Source organism: Marmota flaviventris, chromosome 1 (genome assembly GCF_047511675.1).
Source record: "Marmota flaviventris isolate mMarFla1 chromosome 1, mMarFla1.hap1, whole genome shotgun sequence".
In the NCBI taxonomy this organism is placed as follows: domain Eukaryota; kingdom Metazoa; phylum Chordata; class Mammalia; order Rodentia; family Sciuridae; genus Marmota; species Marmota flaviventris.
In genome coordinates, this window is record NC_092498.1 from 47450235 (window position 1) to 47469226 (window position 18992).

General features: G+C 33.1%; 1 protein-coding gene across 1 annotated transcript in view; it reads left to right on the top strand.

Annotated features, from left to right (window-relative positions):
* Positions 1-18992, top strand: part of Kcnd2 (potassium voltage-gated channel subfamily D member 2) — a 462573-nt gene that overhangs the window by 26810 nt on the left and 416771 nt on the right. The gene's annotated exons all lie outside the window — the stretch shown is intronic.

Sequence of the window (18992 nt, forward strand, 5' to 3'; positions counted from 1 at the left end):
AATATAAACTCTTGGAGGTCAGGACCTGTATCTAACTTGATTTGTTCTAATACTCTGAGCATTGAGTATGCTTTTTCTCTTATTTTTATGTTAGTTTTGATGAAATATGCAGTATTCTATTTATAAAGGAGAATTATCTTGACGTGGAGATAATGATTTTCAATATGTAGCACTAAGAATTCATATTGATGTCAAAGAAGCAAATTCAATAAAACATCACTTTATATCAGCTTTGGTTGCAAGAATATTATGATGTTCTGTTTCAGTAACTATTAGGAAATATCAAGATTCAGTTCTTTCATTTATTCAGCAAATATTTGAGTACCTATTCTGGGCAATGCTTTTGCTAAGTGTTGAGGATACAAAGATTAACAAAGCGTATTTTCCACCTTGAAGAAATATTTCAGAGTCTCCTCTCTCTCCCTCTCTCTCTCTCTCCTTCTCTCTCTCTCTCTCTCTCTCTCTCTCTCTCTCTCTCACACACACACACACACACACACACACATACACACACTCATTTCACATCACAGTACAAAAGATACAGGAATGAAGTTATTGCTGGGAAATTATGGGAGTCAGAGGAAGGACACCTAATCTAGTTAAAAGTCTCACTGAAGCCTTGGTAATGGTAAGTTCTGAATGAACTATTTTAGGGTGAACATGTGCTATGAACAGGAATGAGAATGGAGAATGGGAAGATCATTCTAGATGGAGGGAGAGAAAAAACAGAAATAAGTAGGATATTAGGTATTATGTGTTTAATGCTCACTATTTACTAGTAACTCTACAAGGATTTTTACATGGTTTCTATAGTTTATGCCTAACAATAGCTCTATGAAGTAAGTGCAGTTTTTATCTCTAGTTTGCAGATGAGGTAATGCAAACTCAGTCCAAATGTAGGGGAGTTAGGATTCAAATTCTAGCAGTCTGACATTGGAATCCCTGCTGCTAAGCTTCCCTTTTACAGTCTTGCCATCTTGAGTTAGGAGATCTCAACAATTTAGAGTAGGTATAAACTGTTCTCCAAAGATTCATAGACAATTGAGGCTGGAGTCCCATAGCAAGAGTTCATGGGAATTGTTGAGGTAAACACCTGATACCTAAATATAACCTGGAGCAATTTGAACACTTTTTAAATATATGATACTAAAATTTTAGTTCTGCTTTTCACCCTTTGAAAAGGTTGTTATATCATTGTGTGTGTGTGTGTGTGTGTGTGTGTGTGTTGCTGGGATTGAACCCAGGGCCTTGGTGTATGTGAGGCAAGAACTCTACCAACTGAGCTATATCCCTATCCCAGGTATATCATTTTTAAGTGCTGGAAAAATTACACACACACACAGACACAGTCAATCAGTCTTTGCTTGGCAGGATCAGAATTGCATTCATGTGAAGTACATAAGAAATTAAAGTGTTGTATTTGACAGTGACATTTCTTTCAACTTTGGAAAACTGTGTTTTACATATCATGTTTTTCCAACTAAAGTGTTTAAGGTCATAGATCTAATTGTTACTTTTGTCCTACAAATTCCACAGTGATTCTAAGTGCTGGATCTCATTAAGTTTAATTCCTAGACCAAGGAGAGAAGAAATCTCTATTTCAATTTAATCTCTTAAAATTAATTTCCTATTTCAAATAATTCTCCTGAGAAAGACAGTGTTAATAATTAGTTTCACATTATCATTCACCTTTAAAAAACAGAACTCAATATATGCCTATAGTATGACCATTTGGGAACACTAATTGTTTATTTGAGAAATCTCTTTTTATTACATAATAAAATGGGTCTAAGAATGCTTTACAGTCATCCTAATTATCTGGGTGACATATATCACATACATTTGGATGAATACTGTAAATAAAATACTGTGCTATGCATAGTTGCTGAGAGAAGTAGTTTCTAACAATCTACAGGAATAAGGATTCAACATTTGGAAGAGTCTTTGGATCGGTTGGCTATAGTAGAAGAAACCAGAGTCAGACCTGCAAATGAGATACTGAGAATATGAATGTCATAGATGAATGATTAGAATGCCCAGACACTAAGCCTTTCATCCATTTAGCAATTATTTTCTAAGAATGTAAGTTACTTTTTTTTAAGATACAACTTTAAGATGAAAATGAGACATGATCCATTACTTTTTTTATTAGTTGAGTGCTCTTATTTGACATTTTCATGAAGCTACTTTCTAATCAGAATATTTTAAAATTATATCTCTACATCAATACTACTTTTCAGAAACTTGACTTTTTAAACATTTTTACTCATGGCTGTTTTATGAGTAGTTATCTCTCACGGATTTTCAATCCTTCTGCACTTTTAACTGAAACACTTCAGAGCCCTTTTTTGGATCTTATGTTTGTTCTGTTGAGCAAAAGTCATTGCAAAAGTATTAACTTTGAATTTTTAAATTAGCCCTCTTTCCCAGTTAGCACTGTGTCATAGAACTTTCTGTGAGGATGAAAATATTCTTTAACTGTCTGCCCAGTACAGTAACTGCTAGCTACATATGACTACTGAATACTTGGAATGTGACTAAGGTGACCAAGGAATTGAAATTTTACTATTATTTTATGTTAGTTATTTTAAATTTAAATGGTTACATGTTGTCAATGGCTGCTATATTGGAGTTCTAGTGAACTATATTTTAACAGTGTGGTTAGTAAAAATTCTGTATTTTTTAAAGATGCATTATAAAGATGTTAATTTAAACTTATAGAGGTCTCTACAGGTAGGTGGCACAGGTTATTATATGGGGTATTCTTTCCCCAGGAATTTCATTATAATATTGGAACAATCATCCACAAAAGAAACTCATTTAACTAGAACATCTCAATCATGTTACTATACTATTGTGGATTTTAACCAAAAATATGTTTTTACATTGATAACAATTAGAAATATGAGCTATAGCAAATACACTGACTAAAGTTTTCTGGCCACTTATACTTTTCAGTCTAACTATTTAGTGATTAATGGGTTCATGATTTTAAATTGCATATTCAATGTGATTTGGATGATAAATTATTGGGACTACTTCCTTATGCAGCCATTTCCTGCTAATAATATCTAAAAATAAGTTTTAGGAACCAGTCTCCATTGTTGGTTTAAACATTTCTTTTCATTTCTGCTTTAATGAATTCAAAACAATATATGTTTGAGCAAAGTAAAAAATGTTTCTCTCAGAGCCTAGTCTTGGAAAAACTACACAGAAAATTAAGAACAGTTTTTTTTTTCCTGCTTTTGCAAGTTAATAATAGTTGAGCACTGCTATTAGAAAGTAAAATTCTTAGACTCTATTTGCTATGACTATTGGCCCTTGTTGAATCACCGGTGCCAATAAAAGGGTTGAGGATAGTCACTAGTTAATGCAAGATCTGTCATTTCATCTTACTTGTTATAATTTTGCTATGTTTTGTCTTATTTTCTTAACACTTTGCATTATCTGGTAAGAGAAGTTTTTCATAAACATTAAATGAGTCACAATCAGTGAGTTAAGAGCTTGATAAGGAAAGATTATCATGGCTATCACACTTTCACCATTCTCTCTGTGTGTGTGTGTGTGTTTGGTGTGTGTGTGTGTGTGTGTATATGTGTGTCTGTCTCTATTTGTGTTATAATATTTGTATGTGAAAGTCTCATATACATCTGAGGTTTTCACTATCTTGTTCTTTTAGCAACACTCTCTTTTCATTTTCAGGCAGGACATCTATATAGTTTAGAATTAGATTCAGCTATGACTAAGAGAAAATTCAAAATTTTACATGAGAGATATCACTATTTCTCATAAGCAAAGTGAATATTCCAGAGCTACTTTGGCCATTACTTCATCATAGTCACAGGCTTATTTATTTATTTATTTATTTATTTTTAATCAAGTTCTCTGCAAAATTTGACACTTGAATTTTACTTTGTGGTCAATGTATCTAATCAAGTTCTAGATTTCATATCTGCATTCCAGAGAGTAAGATGAGGAAAAAGAAATAAAAGTCCTTTTTCTATTGTCTTTGAAGATATTTCTTGGTAGTTGCCATGCAAAATTGTTTTTAAGCCTGAATATGATTTTGCCTACTTTCAAGATTCCTGATGCAGGGGTTTCTAACACAAGAGATGAAGCATTTATATTATGAAAGCAAGGTCTTCTTTCTAAGATAAATATTAAACTACAATTATTTTCTGCTTCCTTGTAGAAATAAACTATTATTTTAGCACATATTAGAACTATTTATGAGGCATACAGTTAGAGATCTTAAAATAAAAGTAAAAAAATTGCCAAGGGCATATAGCATAGATTGTAGTCAAGTTGACTTTAACTCATATTGTCATGTTGTTCCATATGTGGGACACATATAAAAATCTTAATATAATATATGCTGAATATAGTACATATTGTGTAGCATAATTTAACATAATGTATTATAACATAATCATTATAATATAATAAGTTCTAAATTATGTTTTCCAGCCCAATTTATTTCACTTGTGTCAATTTCATTGACATATTCACAGATTGAAAACTTGGGGCTTCATGGGTTAAGAGAGAGAGCCAGAGTTGCCCCTTTTTGTCCTATTGACTGGGACAATAGGGTCAAGCCTAAAAAGAATATATCTAATAAGGAACAAGGGACAAAGTCTTTTTTTAAAAAAAGAATAGCTTGGAAAAGAATCACTTCCCTAGATCAACTTAATTTAGATGGACTAATTTGAGTTAGCAATATATATATATATATATATATTCCATTGTGTTGTGGCTAGAAAATAAGGGACATGTGATTAAGAAAATTCAAAACTTGACATGAACTCCTCAAAATAAATGCACAAAAGAAATGTGATGTATCCAAAATAATGGGTCTTAAAGTCAAAGGATATTCTTGAGCAGCAAATTTGAATTCTGAATTGTAGACTTGGCAGAAAGATTTAGAGAATGAACTAAGAATTTGGATTGCTATTTAAAAATATTGATTTATACTATTTTTATTTCAGAATTATCTGAAGCACATTGTTTTAAAAATGTATAATGAACATAGATATTTCTCAGCAGAAAAAACACTGAATGGTGAACATATACCAAAATTATATTTTTTATTAAGCTACTTTTATGATAATTGTAAAACATTTTTACTAACTTAAAAAGCATGAATTATGGTAAAAGTCTCCATTATTATTTAGAAATTTAGCATCTATTCTTCCCCATATCTTCCAAGTTCACACAGATTCTGTGATCATGGATAAACTTTCCTGTTAAGCATATTGGGCACAGTGGTTGTCACTCACATTACTTTTAGGACATTCATGAAAACATTGTGTTTGCTTTTCAAATAAGAAGGAAAAATGAAATTGAGGTTGAAAACTTTTAGTATTTAACACTAACATATTCATGTTTATACTGACACTGTTGTAAAATATAATTTTTGATTGTTTAAGGAAAGAAGGGGCCCCTACAGAAAAGTTCTTAGGCTTTATGAAAATTATAAAGCATCTCTGGATAGCCAAGTAAGAATCTGAAGGACTGTCTTCATTTGGCACGATAAATTATATGCAGCAATCAAATAATAATATACTTCAATGATAACTAAATTCTGTATCATTAACTGTGGACCAAATTCTGTTTTAAATGTTATATTATACAAGTTATCTAATTTCATGCATAGAACAACCTTCTGAGGCAAGTATTATTGTTATAATTCCCATTTTATATAGTCCATGACATTCATTAACCTCTCAGAAAGAGCATGAGGAATTTGTGTAGCTATATATAGTTGCATCTTCTGGGCATTAAACACTAACATGCTGCAACCACTGGTATGATCCCTTAATAAAGGAATGAAGCAGAATTAGTCATCACGTCAATATTTAATACCTTCTGCCAATATGACAGAAGTTTTATATTTTGTGTATTGCCATCTAAAAATTTTAACAAGTTAAAGTGTTTTGTTCAGTCTTAATAAAATGTTAAAATTATTTTACCCAATTTATTTAATTCTGGAATTATCTACTTTCTTTATAAATAAATACCATAAAAATCGCCATCTTATTATTGTTTTTTGGGGGGGATACTGGGGATTGTCCTCAGGAGCACTGAGCCACTGGGCCACATCCCCAGTTCTATTTTATATTTTATTTAGAGACAGGATCTCCCTGAGTTGCTTAGTGCCTCACTTTTGCTGAGGCTGATTTTGAACTCTCAATCCTCTTGCCTTAGCCTCCTGAGCTGCTGAGATTAAAAATTGCCATCTTGTTGGGTCCTGTTCCATGGCAGCCCAGTTTCTTCAGAGGATTAATTTATGGTACCCTCTGAAATTTTATTATCCTAATGATTCATTGCTGGATGTAGTATTTCAGCTTTTTCAACTTAAACATTTTGTTTGATCTATTGCACTTAAAGGTAGCATTTGTATAAGTTAGATTCAAATAGAGACTGTAACTTGAAAGCACCTTAAATTATTCAGTTAATTAACAGAAGTTAAAAAGTATATACTACTATCATTATTGTACCTATGTCTACCAGAGTAAGAGAACTTGGAGAACTGAAATGGGTAACTAGATGACTACTTTTTACCAAAAGGCATGTTTGTTAGATTATGTGTTAACTCAATATTCTAGCATCATGTGTTTTCATCCCTCAATATACTTGTAATGTGTTATAAATAGAATACAAAATTACAGACAATAGGATATTTTGATATATTGCTAAACATTCTAATAGTCTATCTATACACATGATCATAATCTTTTTATCACCTATTTATATATACTATGTGATAAAAGAACTATTTACAAATTAATTCATCTATGACAATTAATGTCACTAGTAAAGATTCCCTAGAAGATCACACCAGTTCTGTAACCACTTATGTAGCTACATATTTTTAGTAGAATTAGTGAATTATTGTATAAACTAAGCACTTTAAGTAATATTAAATAGGACATTAAACAATATTAAAATGGGTCTGAAAAATGTTTTATGTATGATTGAAATGTTTGAATCTAAAAGAGTGATAGTAAAACAGATTATTAATTTTATTTCTACCAGATTGTCTGAGGTTCTTGTTTGTACTCAAACTGTATTTAAAAGCACATTTCCCAAACTGGGAACTTTTTCAGGGATCTTATCTGGATTACCTATTAACCTGTGATCATCCACAGACAAGAGCCAGCTTATCAGAATGAATCATGAACTTGGAAGGTTTGTGTATACACTCTAGAGATTATGCAGTCTAATGCTCTCATTTTATATTTGTAGGAAAATGAGATATATAAATGTGAAGTCATCTCTACAAGGTCACACAGCTGTTTAGAGGAAGAGATGGAACTAAAAACAAGATCTTAGAACCTCAGGCTCATTTCCATACTCAATGCTGCATGCTGTTGACTGTGCTACATGTTATACAATGCAAAATTCTATTGCTAATAAATTTTACTTTTGTGGCAGACAATGGTCATAAAGAAAAAATGGGAGATGGATATTACAAGTCAAAATGTCTAGAAAAATCGTCTTTTTGATAATAACATTTCCATAGATTATGGCAGGGAGAGATGAGACAATTACTTTATGAAGGGGAAACTGTGGTATTTGAGAAAGAGTAGATTATGAATTTATTCAAGAGATATATGCTCAAACTCACCTTAATTGTGAAAATGCAGCAAGTCTTACCTCTGTGTATTATGGTACAACAAATTGGTGATATTTGGCCATAGAAATACAGAATGGTATTTCCAAAGAGAGTTATTATTGTCCTTTTTTTTTGAAAGAAGAGGTCTAAGAGGTTTTAGATATAAAGAATTAAATATCTGTCCTTAAAAGCTCAGAAGAGAAAACATTATATAGCATATGTATTTTCTTCTTAATGTATCATCTTAAATCATTTTCAGCCTCCAAAGTGAAATATTAAATATAAGATTGATTATTGTTTCTCACTATTCTGCCAAGGACAAGTTTTGTTTTTGAAAGGGTTAAGGAGATACCTTCTCCAATTCTAGCTTCTCTTTGGGTAGTCCAAGATTCAGGAATATTTTCAAGGACATGGAGGCAAAGCAGCAAAAGTAACTGCTTTCCTAAAGTGTCTTTAGATGGGTAAAAGAATACCTTTCTACTCCTATTCTGATTACATGCATCTTCATTCTGTGTGTCAGTCTCTCTTAAAATAATGACTGCACAAGTAAATAACATTAAAAAATGGGTCATAATACAAAGCTCTTGGGGGTAGTTGGGGGGATTAAATATCAAAGCACATGTCAAGCACTTAGCCAAATGTTTGGCACTGAACAAACGCTCAATTACTATTGTTATTAATTGTGGTTGCAATGGTACCTTGAGCTGTATTAAAAAGGCTTATATTAATCAGGCTTTTGATACACAGTGCCAAATTATATTCTGAAACAACTAAAACAAATTATATTTGTGCTGGAAATTAATGAGAATGCCCACTTGTCACATGATCTTCAGGGCCAGTCTGTCTCTGTCCCAACAGCATAAATGTGTACTGCTTCCATGGACTTTTTACTTTTTTCCCCTTACTTCTCATGTTATGAAATACAGAGCACATCTACTTAACCATAGCACAAATATAAACAATAATAGTCCTAGCAAATGTTTAGGTAGGAGAAATTCAGGGCTTTTAAACAAAAGAATATACCACCTAGAAAGGGCAATGACCTACAGAAAGATGATTATTGAGAACATTTTCTTAATAATGTAAAGGGCAAACTGAATGACATCTGATTTTTCTTGGTGAGACTCCTTAGAGATGTAAACCTTATTCAGTGTTCTCAAATGTGGGCACCAGACCAGCAACATTGTCATCTCTTGGTGCTATAGTTTGGATTGGAATTTCTCCCACAGGGCCTTGTTAAATGGTTGATCCTTCACTTAGTGCTATTGGGAGGAGGTAGAAATTTTAAGGGGTGAGATCCAGGGGAGGAAGTTAGGTCATTGGTGGTGTGCCCACCAATGGGGTTATTGGGACCTACTCTCTTCCATTCTCTCTTCACATCCTGGCCACCAAGGTGAGCAGCTTGTTCCACCATGTGATCCCACCATGATGAACTGTTTCACCATGGGCCCCAAAGCCACTGGCCAATTGGCTATAAACTGGAACTCCTAAAACCGTAAGCCATAATGAATCTTTCCTCTTTTCTAGGTAACTTATCTCGGTTATTTGTTGAAAAATACTGAAGACAGACTAGTATACTTAGCAATTTGTGCTAACTTACATGCACCACACCAAACTGCAATAAATATTCTGGGAGTGAGTCACATCAGCCTGTTTTTATAAGCACTCCAGCTTATTATGATACGGGTTAAGCTTTAAAAGCACTGAAATATAAAGTGGCAATTCACTTCCTCCTCCTTTAGCTGTGTCTCCACCCACCCCATTGTATGTCTCTTCCTTCCTTTTCTCTCTTTCTTTCCAACCTTTTTGTCTTCCAATCCTTTCTCTCTGTACCTCCCCTTCTGTTCTTTTCCTCCCTCCCCTGAGAAATAGTGATTGAAACTAGTCATTGCATTATTGTTAAACTGGAGAAATTGACTAATTTGATGTACATGCTCAGCTGGTCACTAAGGAAGCCTGCATAGGGGATAGGAGTCCATGTCTCCCAGTCTTCAGCACAACAATTTTTCCCTGCACCACAGTCAGTTAAGAGGTTGAAATGTTCTTGAAGAAACCTTCTATTGTCAATATTATTGTCCTTGGAGACATTGTCTCTTTGAATATAATAGAATTTCAAAGCTTACTGATTTAATCTTTCATGCTTCAATCCAGACACTGTTCTATTCTAGGTGAAAGATTGCTATTTCTTTATTATTAAAGGAGGAATTGTGTCTTCCTAGCTATAATTAGTTACATCAGCCTTCACATCAAAAGGGTAGTAATTTTCTGAACCAGAGCTTTTCAAAGTAGCAAGAAAATAATTTTATGAGTGTCTTTTTCAAAAGCATGAAAATTATGAGACTGTAGGTTCAAACTATTCAGTTCAAAATGTGTCCAAGTTAAGCCAAACAAATTCATTTCCTTTCATTTTTTTTTTCACTCATTTCACTGAACTATGCTGTTTCATGGGGAGATGGCTGAATATCATGTAAAGTAAAAAGCAGACAACCTGCAATGAAAGAAAGAAAATAGGTGCCATATCTTCTACCCAGAGACAATGAGGAAATTTTTTTAAAAAATCTTAATGAATGAATGATAAAGCATTACCTGTGTTTTTGCTTCCTATTTCTGCCCCTTTTGCACATGAAATCAATGTTAAAGAGCAATTACATTTGCATTTTCCTTTTCAGAATCCACAGGGGCTTTGCAAAACCAACTGATTCTGGAGTATCTCCACCTCTCCCAGAATATTTTCTGTTTAGGTTTCTATGCCTAAATTCCACTAGTTGGCTAAATGAAACTAAGTATCACACTAGTTTCCCAGGGTCATTCTGTAGGATTATAGTATTTAACATCTCAGTAATAAACTGAAGTTTGGTTGGTAAGAAAGGTTTCGTCATTCAGACTGAATGCTTTTTAAAGACGCAACTACTGATGTAAGTGTCACTTGTGAGACTATCTACACTTACTTAGCTTTAACTTTAGGTAAGGTTCATATAAATATATATCTTTATTTTATTTATTTATTTGTTTGTGGTGCTAAGGATCTATCAGTGCCTTGCATGTACTCTGCCTCTGAGCTACAACCCCAGGCTTTGATAAGGTTTTTAACAACTAAAAGAATGATACCAACCTTAAAACATAGGTAAAACTATTTTTTGTATAATAGTTTAGCATCTGCTTACTGGGATGACAGGTAAAATGGTAGAATTTAGCATGTCCACAGTAAGTGATAACTATTCTTTTATTCCCCACATTCAAAATTTTCTCTTCATAGTTCCTGTACTAAGAATTGTGTGTACCTTTCCTTAACTTCAGAAATTTTGTGTTGCTTTATATTCTACCTCGATGCCATCTCCTCCATTAGATATCATAGTATGGCATGAAGTGTGATGTCAGGTGGGATCTTTGTGTTATGAATTCAAAGACTGAGATCCATGGACAAATGGAGGGTAGAGCAATGAGACTTATTTAAGGCAGAAAAGGCTCCTGCAGTACAGAAATCCCAAGGGAGGGTACTGATGATTCTAAGGATTTTTAAAGACATATCTGATGGCCTAGGGTGGGTGATTGGTAGAGCCTATGTGAATAGCCTATGTTCACCAGCATGGACAAGTCAAGTTCTTCAAGCTCTGAGTTTAATAGGCCAATAAGAAGAGCACAAGTTTAATCCCTCAATTACATAAGTAAGAGGACTTGTCCAACCTTGGGATTTGGTCCTTCTGTTGGAGAGGAAGTGCTTGGGGTAAGGGTAGATTTTGTGGTTGGCAGCTGATAGGGGTAGCTGAGGAAGAGCCATTGCATTTAAAGTATGCAGAAGCAGTCACAGGATGTTCTCAAGGCTTGGGATCTCCTTCTAGAATGGCCTGGTCTCCTCCATTCTTCCTTCCTCAGAGGCCCTATTCCTATCTGCCTACAGGTGGTGCCTTACCATATCTGCATGTATACTTATTGGCATTATTTTCTCAATCATAACCATGATTTTTTTCTGAAATTCATAATATGGAAAATAGTTTAGTTTTCTTTTGAGATTCATATGGCCTCCTATTTATAGAAAATATTCAATGATGTTTGATGAAACCTTATTATTCTTTTTTAAAATTCAAAGAGAAAACAGTAAAATTTATGAGGCAGTGGAATAAAACAGATTTTTACAAAAAATATCCTTGTCACATTATTGATGTAAATAATAATAAACATACTTATTAGTGATGTTTCTTCTTACCATTATGAAAAATAGATGCACTTGCAAAGATATCTCTGACTTTATGGGGCCATATTCTTAACTAATGAATAATGCCAGAGTCCTTAAAACACCCACCATAAAACTCCAAGTATATTTGTATAGAACCTTTTTAAATATTAATTTCCACATCTTCTATATCTTTTCTGTCTTCTTCAACCCTCAAATGTTTTCTTTCCAGTAACTTAAACAAATTATGAGGCATTAAAATTCAACAAGGATATTTAGAGACAGGAAGAAAAGAGAATAGACAAATCCAGGAGTTGAATAGAGCAGAGAAAGAGAGAATATCCACAATGCTTTAAAGATTGATAGCTTACCACTTAACTTTCCAGGCATTTTATTATCATAGAGGCATGTTTAGATTAATAACAGTGCATAGAAAGTAAAAATTGACCAAATGTATGTAAAATATTCAGTCACAAGTCATAAATAACAACTCAGAGTCAGGAAATATATATATAAATGCATATAACACCATCATATTTTATAAATGTAGATTTACCTATGAAATTGTCTGTGACTCTGGCTAATTGGGAGAACCAAATACTTAAAGTAAAAAGTACTAATGTTCCTCCCAGATTGGAACTCATTGGTGTAGTTCCTTCTGGGTGATTCTTGGGCTTGGAATTCCTCTGTATTATTTTTATTTCTAGACTTGACTCATGGCTCCTGATATTTCTAGATACCTGAGGAAGAGTTATACAGAAAGACTATAGCAACCATTCCCTAAACTACTTGTTAAAGGAGTTGAGTTATATTTAACTGTTGATTTCAATAATGCATCAAAGTATATTAGCCATTCTATTCAAAACTTTTTTTACAAATTAGGTAAATATATATATATATATATATATATATATATATATATATACACATATATACACACACACATACACACACAATCTTTAAAGAAATACTACTTTTCATCTTTCATGAAACTCAAGTTTTATGTATTATACACATTCAAAAGAAATGCTTATTTTTATAATTCTCTAAAGGTGTGCTTACTAATATTAAAATAACATAAATGTGGTAAGTATAATTCTTATATACTTGACTAAAAATTATTTTAGGGATTTGAACATAAACTGCATATTAATCCAATTAAATATGTTTTTAAAATCTCAGGGATTATTATTAGTCCATTAATAACATTCAGTATCAGAATTAGTCAAACATTAATGTACTGAATGTCCCTGGAGGTGTGTACTGTAATCTGTCATATATATTATAAATTCAAGTAACTCTTTTTCCCCTGACAGTGGCAAAATATAAGCCCTTTATGCTTTGGAAAATATAAACTGCATTTCAAATGGTGAAAACGACAGAATTCAAACCTAAGCAACATTTGATCATCTAAGGTTTTGATTAAAGTCAAGTTTATTCATAGGGTTGCTTTTAAAATCAACACTGCATTTAAGAATAGAAGTAGATTTCCATGTCTGATATGGTATGTTTTCTTCCTCCTCTAGAATTTTAAAAAATCTCATAACATTTTCTCCTACCTTAATAGTTACATCTCCTTTGGATAGCTTTCTTATTACATGAAAAAAATAAAACCTTTGCAGCAAATAAGGGGAATACACAGTTTTATAATTCAGCTTTTCCTAGTGTTTATTTTTTTGACAAATGAGGGGAATTATCAGCAAAAGTGAATCCTGTTTTGAAGATAACATGTGAGAATGTTTTACAAGTTGGTAAATATGTATAAGGTTTGGAAATGGTGATGTACCTACCAGCCCTTTACCTAGCCTACAGGATCCTTATAATTTGTATCAAAATGTTTTGATTATAACTTTCATAATGTTGTGATAAATGGTTAAGAACTATAAGAAGCAAGATTTCTTTCTCTTCTTCTTGGAAATAATTCCAAGAACTGGAAGTTCTATATCCATCTTATTTCTAAAATGAAACAGTGTTCCCAGTAACAGAAAACTGTTGAACAAGAAAAGTGTTTAGATATGCCTGTATAGCCAGATATATGTTGTATCACAGCATGCATTACTCATGTTGCATAATCTGTTCAGAAAGCATGCCTCAGCCACCTGAGTGGAACATATCAATGTGTAAAAAGTGGAGGTACTCTTCAGAACTGAAGAACACTTTAATAGATGCTGCGCAAGCTTTTGAAACTAGACACCGTGAAGATTCTCTGGGCTATTTCATTAACAAATTGTATCTGTGCAGCCAGCATTTCTCCATGTATTTATTGAACAGATAATAGGAAATAACTACTTTCTTTGTGAAGTTGTAAATAATATGGCAGAAGGATATTAAATGCACTGAGATGTGACAGAAGAGCTAAAACTTGTGGGTTTTAGAATTTTATGATGCAAGCCTCTTTTTCCCCCATGAGGATATGTAAAGTAAACAGACACATTTGAGTTGTTTATGTGGACAATTATCAACATTGCAGCTGCTAAAATGACACTATCTCAAACCCAGAACTCCTTCTTGTACTTTTTTTCTGCAACACCCCTTGCTGAAGGGTTTTACTAAAGAGAGAGAGAGAAAAAAAATTTTTTTTTTAGCCTTAACCATAGTCCAGCTTCAAATGATGCAAAACCTTTTATGATTTTGAAGGTGGTTTTATGTTCCTGCTTCACATAATCACTGTATGGCTCCCGTAAAGGTGATAGGAGGGCGCTGCTCTTCCAGTGTAACATAGCTTTATCCTGTTTACTGAAATAGTTCCAAGCAGCGCCATGCAGAGATGATACATTACCATCCTTACTGCTAACAGCACGAGAGCTGTTTTCGTTTGTCTTTTGAGGGCTTAGCCGCATTTTACAATTATTTTTTAACAGTAAGTGAAGAAAAACTCAAGTAGAGATAAAATTACTGAATGAAGGTTTCAAGGGGCATAGGCATTGTATTTTATTTTTATTATCACAAAATATTACCTTAATATTGGTCCATAAAATTTGTTGATTCAAAGATCGTCTCTACTTGTTACTGTTCAGAGATACTTGTCCTAGATATAAGTCTTTTGATTTTCTCATCAAGAAGTCAGATTTGTTCTGTTCAAAGTGGGATAGGAGAAAATGGTCCTATAGGCAGGGATATCTAAAATTAGTTTTGCCTGTGACCAATTAAAGAGCTTTGCAAATGACAACTTATTTAACTTCTTTGAGACTCAATTTCCTTACCATGATAAAGCAAATAACAAAGTCTGGTTTAGCAAATTAACTTTATCACATTTATTTCTACTCCTTTATGAAACCTCATTATACTGAAAGCAAATATATAAACCTACAAAGGAGGAGAATTGGATAGGGGGCAACAACAATTGAGGGCTTTTCATAAGATTTTGAGAGAAATATGTGGACATTAGTAAATGACTCAGTAACTAAGTTAAGTTCTAAATGCCTTTGACAGGCAACACCAACACAAAACAAGTTGCTGTGTGTTTCACAAAACCAGAAAGGCTCAAGAAGTAGAGATATTTGGTATTTTAGAATGGGAGAGAGGGATTGGTTAGAGATCTCTTTAGGAGATAGACCTCACCATCCAGTGTGCATCCAAGCACATACTTCTGTCTGACCCTCACAAAAATAATTTACTCTTCAGAGGAATTCCTTGGAGAAAGAGTCTTGGTGAAGCAAAGAACAGAGGTAGGGCACTGTATTAAAAATAAGTGTTTGCAGAAAGTCTGCATCATATTTATATGTAATTGGATACATCTCTAGAAGAAAAAGTAAGTAATATAAAGTAAGAGTGCTTCTCTAGTGAATAGTTAAAATACAATAAACAGTATTGATTGATTAGATTGATTGATTCATTCATTCATTCATTCATTTCTGAAACAGCTCAGTATGCACCAAGTTCAGTCCTGAGTACTTCACAAATATTAGTTTGTATAATCCCCAGTAAGGCCATATGAGGTAGAGTTATCAATTAGTCATTTAACCTTTAAATTCACCTAATCCCTGATCTTGTCACTTTATAGTTTAACATTGTTCAATAACAACTCTATTTACATAATGGAAATGAAACTTTTAGTGTTAGCACATTAGAGCCCTCATTGTCTGTCTGTATACAACCATAGGAAATTCCTTGCCATAGGTCAGATTTTTTCATCTGGATTTACCTTTACGTATACTGTCCCTTTGGGCTTTGACCCTTGCAACTCTTGTTGTATGTGTGAAAAGGATTTTATTATTTCTTAAAATCTCAGTTGTCAAATCTTTGATTCCTTTCCTGACTCCTTCAAGGAGAACTGCTGAGTACTTTACTCCTGTGTCGCCTGAAACAGCTTCCTGTGACAGCAGTGGTTATCATTGTCCTTATGAGAGAGGGAAAGTGAGCAGGAGACAGAGAGAGATGGGAGGTCCAAAGATGAAAAGGGAAAGAGTCAGGAATGTTAACAATGAAGAATGTTAGTGTCAGGATGAAGAAGTGCATTAAAAATGTGGATAAAGAATAAATGAGCCGGGCTCGGTGGTGCACCACTGCAATCCTAGCAGCTTGGGAGGCTGAGACTGGAGGATCTCAAGCTCAAAGCCAGCCTCAGCAACAGTGAGACACTGAGCAACAGTGAGACCCTTTCTCTAAATAAAACACAAAATAGAGCTGGGGATGTGGCTCAGTGGTTGAGAGCTTCCAAGTTCAATTGCCAGTATCAAAAAAAAAAAAAAGAAAGAAAGAATATTAGAAACTATGATGAAATCAAAAATTTAAAATTATAGGAAAATGTTAACAAATTTATATGGTTTGCAGTAGTATTTCAGTTATTAGCACATCATGTATTATTTGCAGTTTCTAAGAACAATGAAGACCAACTTGATTTATCCCACGTTTTTCTTTAAAATAAACATTTTTCTTATATAAAGATACTTGACACCTGTCAACTATGATTTACAAAAAGGTCATATAAACATTTGCCTTACATCATGCAGAATGACAGTAAATTGAAAGTATTTCTATGCCTTCATTTCATACTAATTCTAATTTCATAGAATTCCATTATTATTATTTATCACACAAATAATGATGAAAGGAAAATTAATATTTATTATAGAAAGTTAATATTCTATATAGTGCTTATTTTTTTGTGTATGTATATGTGCTTGTGTATACATACATATGTTTAGATAAGAGTATATTCAGTAGTATAGTTTATGTGTTGTTTGGTTGTTGAGTAGACTTTGTGTTGACTTAGACTTTGTGTTGTCACTTTCATAGCATGCACACGTTCTTTCTTCCTCTTTATTTAAGCTCCTCATAAGCAGAATATAGATACATGCCACATCTTTTTAGCACAGCTGTGCTCCCTGGGGATTTTTGTTGACATATGCAGACTTCTTGAAGAAAGTCTAAGGAAACTGAGGGACTTCTTGATTAGAATACATATTTTGAAGATCAGCCGAAAGGTTTTGTAGATAATTACTCAATTGATTATTCTTGTAAAAAAAGAAATCAGAGAAAAGAACAGAGTAAATATTTTCAACATTTACCCATATTTCCATTACAAAGATGGTAAGAATTATAATTAATTATAGAGGCAATTGAGATAGAATGGAATGTTGAAGAAATAGCATTGATTTGAGGAACAAAGGAATGATTCCCAATTCTTTAAACTGCCTATTATTTATTTATTTATTATTAATTAATTAATTTATTTATTTTTAGGTTTATTTTATTTATATGTGGTCCTGAGGATAGAACCTAGGGCCTCACACGTGCTAGGTGAGCACTCTGCCGCTGAGTCACAACCCCAGCCCTAAACTGCCTATTTTCAGTAATAGCCGTGATTAGGATTTATTGAGCACCTACAAAATTACAGTAAATATCATGAATGGATTACCTTCTTATATTCACAGAACAGTATGCATCTGGTAATTTTTTTTACCACCATTTTCCACATGAGGAAACTGACATAAAATTACAGTCATTGGCTAAATTTGTGCAGTTAAAGAAAGAAGTGGTGTAGAAGATTTTTGGAAGGGCTATTTGATTCAGAATTGGATAATTAAAAGTTGACAGGTGTGATTATGGCAACAGGAATCCATACATCCAGCTCCAGAGAATTACTTCAACTCTTCACTAATTTACTCAGATGTTTGCTGCCTCACCCCTTCAGTAATGGTTCTAGCTTAGTCTTCAATGGGTAAGCATGAAGAAGCATTATCATCACTGGAATTATAGAAAATAATCTCTCAAACATAAAGGTGCTGATAATATTAGAATGATAACCACCCAATGGAGTTAAATTCATATGTATTTTTTAATATTTATTTATTTATGTATCTTTAGTTTTAGGTGGACACATTATTTTGTTTTTATGTGGTGTAGAGGATCGAACCCAGTGCCTTGTGCATGCTAGGCGAGTACTCTACCACTGAGCTACCACCCCAGGCCCCAGATGCATTATTTTAAGAACCTACTATTTTAAGAACATTAGAGAAAGAAGCTCCTTTTTTTAGACTATAGAAATTCTTCTAAGCTTTTCCTTTTTTCTTTTCTTTTTTAAAGTCTCAAGCTTCTAGCTGTGACCACTACTACCTGGTCTAGAAACATCTCTGCTGTAACAGGGTAGTTACAGACACTTTGAGGACTTTTTCATTGCAAAAATCTCAAAGTGTGGATTTAGTTGTGGTAGTTGATAGATTTAGAACTTTAGTAACCAACCCTGCCTTCATGGGACCAAAAAAGGTTCAATTACCCACTTTCCATTTTCTTTGTGATCACATGAATATTTCACTGGGAGTTATCTTTTTCTGGTTTTGCACAAGGGTTAAATTGAACTATCCATAGTTGAAGATGCTTGTGGAATAGAAATTGAATTTGATATTACTAAGGAAATTATCTAGAACAAGCTGATTGAAGATAGTTGTTCATTCTATTATAATAGGTAAAATACTTCTACTGTTTATGTATATAAATGTGAATAAATAAACAAATAATGAGTGGCTTTTTTCATTATTAAGTAAAGTTGTATTGGGAGGGAAAACATTTGTTAAAAGTTTTCTTGTGAAAACAGATGATACTTCTAAAAGTTTAAAAAGTATGTTTTAATAATATTAAATAAAGAAAACATTTGTTTGTAGTTGATTTCCCTCAAAATACATTTTCTGCCTCTTTCCCTCCCTTTCATTTATCATTACAGGACTTGGATGGCCATAACAGGAAGACAGCTGGGGCTTTGTTACA